Source organism: Rhinatrema bivittatum, chromosome 6 (genome assembly GCF_901001135.1).
Source record: "Rhinatrema bivittatum chromosome 6, aRhiBiv1.1, whole genome shotgun sequence".
In the NCBI taxonomy this organism is placed as follows: Eukaryota; Metazoa; Chordata; class Amphibia; order Gymnophiona; family Rhinatrematidae; genus Rhinatrema; species Rhinatrema bivittatum.
In genome coordinates this window covers 197,891,895-197,901,063 of record NC_042620.1, presented here as the reverse complement: position 1 = coordinate 197,901,063, position 9,169 = coordinate 197,891,895, and the positions used below count along the sequence as shown (strand labels likewise).

General features: G+C 42.3%; 1 long non-coding RNA gene across 1 annotated transcript; it reads right to left on the bottom strand.

The window, feature by feature from the left end:
- Positions 1-2,096: 2,096 nt before the first annotated feature.
- LOC115093934 lies at positions 2,097-7,596 on the bottom strand. The gene is made up of 3 exons (XR_003857440.1): positions 7,430-7,596; positions 7,302-7,324; positions 2,097-2,150 (listed from the first exon to the last, which is right to left on the bottom strand). It is a non-coding gene; the product is annotated as an uncharacterized LOC115093934 (long non-coding RNA).
- Positions 7,597-9,169: the final 1,573 nt, after the last annotated feature.

Genomic DNA, 9,169 nt, shown 5'->3' with positions numbered 1-9,169 from the left:
TATACGTGTAAAACACAATTTTAAGCATGTAAATGCTTTTTAAAATCAGGCCCTTAGAACATGAATGGCTTTTGAAAATTGCTGCGATAGTATGTTACATTTATGCGCCTATCTCCTTTGAAAATTACCTCTTTAAAATGGGATTAGCGCAGCAAAAACACACGCCCAAACAAACGTGTAGTTAATAGTCCTCATCGCATGTAAATGCCATATAGATGAGGCTATTAGCTACTACAACCCGATGCAAAAAATTGCTGGTCAACCAACACAAACTTTTTACCACAGCAAATTTATTGCCAGCTCCAGAGCTGATGTTGTCAAACCACAAGTCATGAGCACATGGAACAACAAAAAACATTGGTCTCTGTGGTTCCCACGACTTAATTTCATTGCTATGCTAAGTTCTACTGCTTGAGGTGCTTAAAATTAGGGGAAAAATATAAGGGCTTGATTACAAAAAAAATTTCTGGGCGCACAGGGGTAGATTTTAAAACCCCTGCGCGCATAAATCCGGGAGGATTTATACGTGCAGGGCACTCGTGCGCCAGCGCGCGCAAAGCCCCGGGTCGCGCGTAAGTCCCGGGGCTTTGTAAAAGGTGTGGGATGGGGCGTGTCCGAGGGCAGGGGCGGTCCGGGGCGGGTCTGGGGGCGTGGCGACGGTTTGGGGGCAGGCCGGGAGGGCGGTCCCGAGTCCCCCGGCACTGCGGCCTGTGCCGGGGGATGCTGGGGCGGCAGGCGTAACTTGCCCAACAAAGGTGGGGGGGGGGGGGGATGCGGAAGGAAAGTTCCCTCCGAGGCTGCTCCGATTTCGGAACGGCCTCAGAGGGAACGGAGGCAGGCTGCGCGGCTCGGCGCGCGCAGGCTGCAGATTTTGCGCAGCCTTGCGCGCACCAACCCCGGATTTTATAAGATATGCGCGGCTACGCGCATATCTTATAAAATCTGGTGTACTTTTGTTCGCGCCAATGGCGCGAACAAAAGTAGGTGCGCGCATATGTTTTGAAGATCTACCTCACAATATGCACATTGCAGGCATGCCTGTATATTGTGTGTCTGAGTTATCTGCAGTGCAAAAAAAAGATACTCATACTGCGTGCCTGTTTTCCTGGCCTGCGCACAGCCACGTCTCCAGGGCACTCGATGCTTTTGAGTGCTAGTGATATACAATTTTAGCCAAGCAAGTCCTTTTTAACACTGCAGCTCATTAAAATATAACAGCACGTGCCCAGCAGAGGTGGATGTGCACGCATTGAAAAAAGGGCGCCCAATTGGGATGATTTTTTTAATGTACATTATATTGCATCAGCTTGAGAATGAGAATGTATTTTAACCACATCAGAAAGGTCCATAAGTTGTTTTTTTTTGTGCAGCATAGCTTGAGTTAAAGTGGAAGACCTTGTGATGCTAGAAGATGGAAAACCCATCCTACATGGTCAAGTGAGATGCAAGCTCTCTTCAGCAAAATGGATATTATGAATACGCTTGAAAAAGACTTCCTGAAAGAGAGAATCCAAGCAGTAGTGGGAAAGGCATGAAGCCAAGCTTAAAGCAGAAATAATCTGCTTTAAGCTTGATGCGATGGAGAAGGTACAGAGAAGGGCTACCAAAATGATAAAGGGAATGGAACAGCTCCCCTATGAGGAAAGACTAAAGAGGTTAGGACTTTTCAGCTTGGAGAAGAGACAGCTGAGGGGGGATATGATAGAGATGTTTAAAATCATGAGAGGTCTAGAACGGGTAGATGTGAATCGGTTATTTACTCTTTCGGATAGTAGAAAGACTAGGGGGCACTCCATGAAGTTAGCATGGGGCACATTTAAAACTAATTGGAGAAAGATCTTTTTCACTCAATGCACAATTAAACTCTGGAATTTGTTGCCAGAGGATGTGGTTAGTGCAGTTAGTAGCTGTGTTTAAAAAAGGATTGGATAAGTTCTTGGACGAGAAGTCCATTACCTGCTATTAATTAAGTTGACTTATATAATAACCACCGCTATTATTAGCAACGGTAACATGGAATAGACTTAGTTTTTGGGTACTTGCCAGGTTCTATGGCCTAGATTGGCCACTGTTGGAAACAGGATGCTGGGCTTGATGGACCCTTGGTCTGACCCAGTATGGCATATTCTTATGTTCTTATGTTTTTAATCCTAAAAACAGACAAATAAAAAACAAAACAAATTAAAATTAAAATTAGACAAAATAAACCTACATATTATATTTAGATATCAGACATCATCTGACCCTACCATATTACCCAAATGCAGCTGTAAACAGCCAGGATTTACAATGTTTACTGAAAATTAATTTATCTATAGCCCTCAACTCCTTTAGCAAAGAATTCCAGATGTGTGGTCCTATGTATGAAAAAGTCTTACATCTAGTTTCAGTGAAATCTCTCCTTGGACAGTACTGACATACCTTTATCAGAGAGATACTTTGGGCTTTGAAAATGCAAAACCTTGAACACAAATAATACAAATTTTAATTGACAAAACAAAATCAGAACCAATGAAGGGAATTCAAAGCAGGGGTAATGTGATCATATCGTTGTAGGCCACATGAAATCCTGGTGGTTGTATTCTGGATAATCTATAACTTCTGAAATGAGGAGGCTTTAAAACTAATATATAATGAATTACAGTAATCCAAGCAAATCATTATAAATGCATGCACCATTGCAGCTAAATGCTCCTTTGAAATGTAGAACACAAATTATGTACTAGACAACTGAAAAAACCAGGGCTGAACCACAGATTAAATCTGATTTTCAAAAGTACAGAATCTAAGGCCATTCCTAGAATCTAGACCTCTGTCTTCTCTGGCAGCAACAGCTCAGGCATAGGGAGAGTTATGAAGGTTTAGTCGCCCACAATACTACTGTCTTTCAAGGATTAACTCTAAACCCACTGCACCAAAGCCAATCAATAGAAATATTCAAACAAGTATGTAAATTACCAAGAGTCTTTGGGTTTCTGTGAACAGTGGGTGTCGTTTTTGAGCTCATCTACCACTTGAGATACACCTTGTACAGTGCAATCTGTTTCTAAGCCTGTGAAGTCAATTTGTGTGGGTATGAGATGAGGAGGATATCCGAGTGTCACAGGTCTGATTTTTTGGCTCCTTTGAAGGAGTGCAGGAAAATTTTCTGGTTGTTGTGTATTAGTGGACTGTACCTTAATTTTAGCCAATTCCTCTTTAACATCAGCCAACTCCTTTTTTTACTACAGAGAACTACAAATAAATAATACAATCTCTAAGTTTCCAAATGCTCTGCCATTAGAGATTCACATGCATTGAATAAGCATCATTTTGTGAATTTGCCTCTGTGGAACATCTGTATATTTATTAGTAAAACTCCTATCACATAGAGGTGAATTTTCAAAGAGTTATACATGTAGAGCCAATATTCAAAGATACGTCTGGTTAGCTAAGTTATCCAGATTACTTTCAAGGGATATTCAGCAGTACAGCTATACTGTTGAAAATAAACAAATATGTTCCAGTTAGACGGATAAGTTATATCTGAATAACTTTAAACCTGCTGAATATAGGCACTTATCTGGTTAAAAGACATTTAAATGTGAACATCTGGCAACTTATATAATTTTACAACTGCTAAATATCTAGTATAATTGATATGAAACATGTGTACTTGCCAGGTTCTTGTGACCTGGTTTGGCCACTGTTGGAAACAGGATGCTGGGCTTGATGGACCCTTGGTCTGACCCAGCATGGCAATTTCTTATGTTCTTATGTATTGTTTACTATTGGTTGGGTGTGGTCGCACCATGGAGCGATACAGAAGTATTATGACATTCGCCATGTAATTCTCCATTTCTTTCCTAATAACTGCTAACATTGTTTCTTTTTTTGACCGCTGCCACACACTAAGCTGAGGATTTCGAAGTTCTGTCCACTATGACGCCCAGAACCTTTCCTTGGGTGGTAACTCCTAACATGGAACCTAACCGTGCAACTACAGTGTGAGTTTCTTTTCCCTTTGTGCATCACTTTGCATTTGTCCACATTAAATTTCATCTGCCATTTGCATGCCCAATCTCCCAGTCTCACAAGATCTTCCTGCAATTTTTCAAAATCCACTTGTAATTTCACAAAATAATTTTGTGCCATCTGAAAATTTGATCGCCTCACTTGTCCAGATCAGAGTTTGATTTTGCAAATAGCAGCACTGCACTCTGATGTCGTCATTCAGTAAAGAATGCATAATGATGTCCTAAGGGTGCTTACCAGAAGATGATAGATAACATTTTATTTTTCTAATCTTTCATTATGTCACATACATTTCTTATGCCAGCTATAATAAGACGGTCTGAACATGATTCTGACATCTTTTAACAAACTTTAGCAGGGGTTCCAAACCATGGGTCTGACAATCTTGACTCTAGGTAGTTTACAATCAGACTTCCAGTTCAACCATTATGAGATGAGAAATGCCTTTTATACATCCACCATACCTGAAGCACTCTACGTTAAACTTTCAACTACGCTACAAATAGATATTGGAAGGTGGCACCACAAAATCACTCTAAGGCTAACACAGGTTTCCCAGAACATGATTAAACTACACTCAACTCAGGTATGTGAAAAGAAAGCAAACAAGATGCAAATGAAAATACGTTTTTAAATAATTTTGGTTTATTGAACAATTTTAGAATCAATTTGCTTCTCCTATGAAAAGGCCATGACCTCATTTGCCTCTCTTGTTCATTTTACTGCAAAACATATGTGGAAGGCATGAGAATTCTTTTACTCCCTATCACAGAGCTAAACAGATAAGAGCAGCAAAGCAGCAATAAATGTAGCTTAGGAAGCTGGCTATTTAAAACTCAGATATTTTCCCTTGATATTGGTTCAGTCCAATCAGTCAGGAACACCCTTGAACAGACAAAGCTTGCTTATCGGGTGCAAATGAAATTTAGCAATCACTTGCTGTCTGGATGTCTTTGTGTTGCAACTTGGTTGTGAGTCCTGGATCTTTGCATGTCTGATTCTGGTACTGTTGGCTGAGTGTTCAAGTAACAAAAACTACTACTACTTAATATTTCTATGGTGCTACTAGACATACACACAAAGCAGAAACACTTCCTGCTCCATGGAGCTTATAATCTAGCTGAGACACACAGACAAGTAATTCACACAAATACTAAAGCAGAACATGTGAGAGAGTCAGGATCAGGAGCTGTCAAGGTTTTTGGAATTAAAAGCACTCTCAAAGAAGTGGGTCTTTAAGCAGGACTTGAATACTGCCAGAGAAGGAGCAAGATGCAGCAGTTCAGGAATGCCATTTCAGGCTCATAGTGCCACAAAACAGAATGTTTAACATAGAAATGACGGCAGAAGAAGACCAAACGGCCCATCCAGTCTGCCCAGCAAGCTTTCGCACTTTTTTTTTCTCACATATTTATCTGTTTCTGTTGGCTCTTAGTAACCTTTTTTTATTCTATTTCCCTTCCACCTCCACCATTAATGTAGAGAGCAGTGTTGGAACCGCATCTAAGTGAAATAGCTTAATTTAGTTAGGGGTATTTACCACCGCAATAAGCAAGCTGCACCCATGCTTATCTGTTTATTCAGACTGTGTAATTCAGTCCTTGTTGATTGTTGCCTGAATGTAGATCCACCTTTCTTCATTCCCCCCTGCCATTGAAGCCAAAGGTAGGCGTTAATTTCTGCGGGCACCAGGAAAGTGCACAGAAAAGCAGTAAAAACTGCTTTTCTGTGCACAATGAGGGTGTACAGAAAAGCAGTAAAAACTGCTTTTCTGTACACCCTCCGACTTAATATCATGGCGATATTAAGTCGGAGGTCCCAAAAGTTAAAAATAATTAAAAATAAAAAAAAAAAAAAAAAATTTTAAAATCGGCCCATGGGTTGAAAACCGGACGCTCAATTTTGCCAGCGTCCTGTTTCCGAACCCGTGGCTGTCAGTGGGTTTGAGAACAGACATCGGCAAAACTGAGCGTCGGCTGTCAAACTTGCTGCCACCGCTCCTGTCAAAAAAGAGGTGCTAGGGTTGCACTGGTGCCCCTAGCACCTCTTTTGACCATGGGCCCTAATTTGAATATTTTTTTTTACTGAATCGCCCGCTCACCCGCAACTTTTACTGTATCGGCCCTGTGTGTATTGCTGCAATATTTAAATCTAATGCTTGCAATGTTTAAGAATGAAAGTATAATGTAATGGCTTGACGTAAACAAAAAAATTCTGGATGCACAATATACATGCTCCAGGCTGATTTTGTCCCTTGCTATTGTGCATGTACATTGGGCAAAATCAACCTGAAGACGGATAAAACAAGACACTCATATTGTGCAACCGTTACAATTGTGGGCGCCCGATGCATTTGCGCACAATTCTTCCCCAGTGTCCCCTTTTTAATGCAGTAGCTCATTTAAATATTGCATTGGACACCTAGGAGACATGGCTGTGCACCAGTTAGGAAAATGGCTGCATCGCATTGCATTGGCTCCTACAATAGAGAGAGATGGCTCACTGGGAGATTTGTGAGAAGCAGGCTGCAATAGTCTAAGCAGGTGGTGATGACCGTGGATATGGTTCTGAAAAGAAGGGACAGATTCTGGTGATGCTATATAGAAAGAAGTGACCTTTTAGCAGTGTTTTGCATATGTGTAGAGAAGGAGAGAGAAGAGTCAAAGATGACCCACAAGGTTACAGGGGCACTCTTGGCTAGTTACACCTCTTGGATAAAGACACCTCCCCCCTTTTCATTACCCCTCTCTCTTGGCAACCCCCCACCAAATATGGCCTTCGGGGGCTAAGTTTTGCCCACCCTTATAAGGAAATCTATGAGAGGTATGCTTTTCTGATTAGTGGCGACAGGAAGAAGCGAACGTGAGAAAAAGCAGCAGTAACTAAAGGGGTGGAGGGGAGGGCAGAGGTGGAGAAGTTAAACAGTAGTAAGATTAACACCTTGAACAATTTACCTGCTGCTGCCGCCATATCATGCGATATACTACAGAACTCCCTCCCTACTAGTTTTGAAACAAGAATCATTGTTTTTAATGAAAAGAAGTAAATTCCTGGGAACTACGTAAGAAAACGGAACCACTGGAGTCTCAGGTGAGAGAGGTCCCAAGGGCCAACGAGTGCAAGTTCAAGCACAGAGGGACTGCTCGCGCAACTAAAGCTGGTCCTGCTAACACCACACCACCCCCACGTTGGGGAACATTTACTTCCATTTCCTCCCCGCTCGCCTTCACGTTTAACTCGCGCCAGAGTCAGCGCCAGAGCCCCGTCAGCTACCCCTCCACGCTCACCTTAGCTCTCATAACAGCAGTCTCTAGAAAAATAAGAGAGAAAGGAGAAACTGTTATTTAAGAGCGCAACGAAAGAGAAAGAACACGCCGTAGTAACCCAGAGAAGACAACACTTGCCTCCTACTCACACACGAGCCGCGAAACAGCGACCTCTCCAAGCCACCGGAAACCACGTCACCTGCCCCCACCCACCGCGTGACGTCACGGAGGACGCCCCTAGCAACCGCTCGACGCAATGAAGGCGGCCTGCAGGCGCCTAACGTGCTGGAGTGTTGACCAGATGTTTGAGCGTGGTAATTAGAGGTGGGCATTTTGAGAGTGGAAATAAAAATCATTTAAGATACACGGCTTCAGATGCGGCTCTACCCTACAAGTATGATCATGGGCAAGGTAGTTGCTTTTTGGGTCCCCCCCCACCAGTAAGTGAATTGTAATAGGAACCACCTCACTTTTAGACAGGAGTTGAGATGAGAAAAAAAAAGAGAAGAGGAAGGGCAGCCGGGATACTCTTTCCTATCAGGCTCTCCAGGCTTTCTCCCCCTTCAGGTATCACCATTCATGGTTTTCACTCCATCTTACAACTTAACATTTCTTTTTTTATCTGTGCCTGTCTTTTACTTATTTATTAAACATGTCCTGTACTAGCCACAGTTCTAGGCAGTTTACAATAAAACGATCATAAAATCAATAACAGGTCAGTTCTCTCGCGTTTGTCCCCTGCATGTTTTTCTCTCGCTGACCGTTTTAAGTTCCATCTGCTCTGTCATCTCTCTCCTCTCTACAACGTACCCTCTTCCCTCACCCTCTTAGTAGGGCAATGATTGAATACAGGCACTGTAAGGCAGTGTTACTGGAACCAGGCGCGGGTCTATCCTTAGAAAGGGTGAGGTGGCAACATTTTGGGACAACAGTAAATGCCCCTCAAAGCACCCCTGCAGCAGCTGCTTCCTCTTGCATCCAGATGCAAGATTTAGGCGGCAGGCAGCACCAGTGCAAGGATATTAGGTACCTTAGGCAAACCTTCTGCCTTGCACCCCCGCGCCCCAGGCCCAAACACACAAGTAAAAATTATGCAGCAAAAGTAAAAGGAATAGTTCAAAATAGCAGACAAAGAGTGACATCCAATAATTAAAGACAAAGCAAAATGTTCCAGCTCCAAAACAAAAAGTGAAAAACAGTGCACACATCAAATATTAACACCCCGTAATTAACAAAACTACCTGGGAACTTTTGATTTTCAGATGCTCTGAGATATGTCGTGGATTAGCTGATGGTGTGGGGAGGAGGGGTTGCTGTCCACAAACTTTCTCCTTTCTCTTATATACACACACATAATTATACACATTTGTCTTCTCTCAGACACAAACATATACAGGCTCTCCCACACATGCAGCACTCTACTAGACACACACACATGCTCTATCACTTTCACAACCCTCTCTCAGGTCCAGTGCTAGATTTTTTGCAGCCCTGTGTGAAAAATTACTGTGTTGCTCCCGCCCACCAAATTCATTCAGAGCCTGTCCAAGGCCTGCAATCTATATATATATATTTTTTTAAACTGAAGGCCCCTGCCTAGAACCCATGGATAATGAAGTGTATTAGGTACCGGGGCCTAGGTAAACCTTACAGCCTTGCACAACCCCCTCCACTCCATACCATTTACAGACACACACTATTAAAGTATGCATTTATAACAAATTGTACATGACAAAGGACTTTATTTGGATATTGGGGGCTTAATTGCTTATTTTCCTTTTGATACACACACTTTTTTTTTTTTTTACACTAAGGAAATAACTGTTACTGGACCACATGGATGAGGTCTGGGGGAGGAGTCTGCAGGAGGAAGTTGAGTTAAATGACAT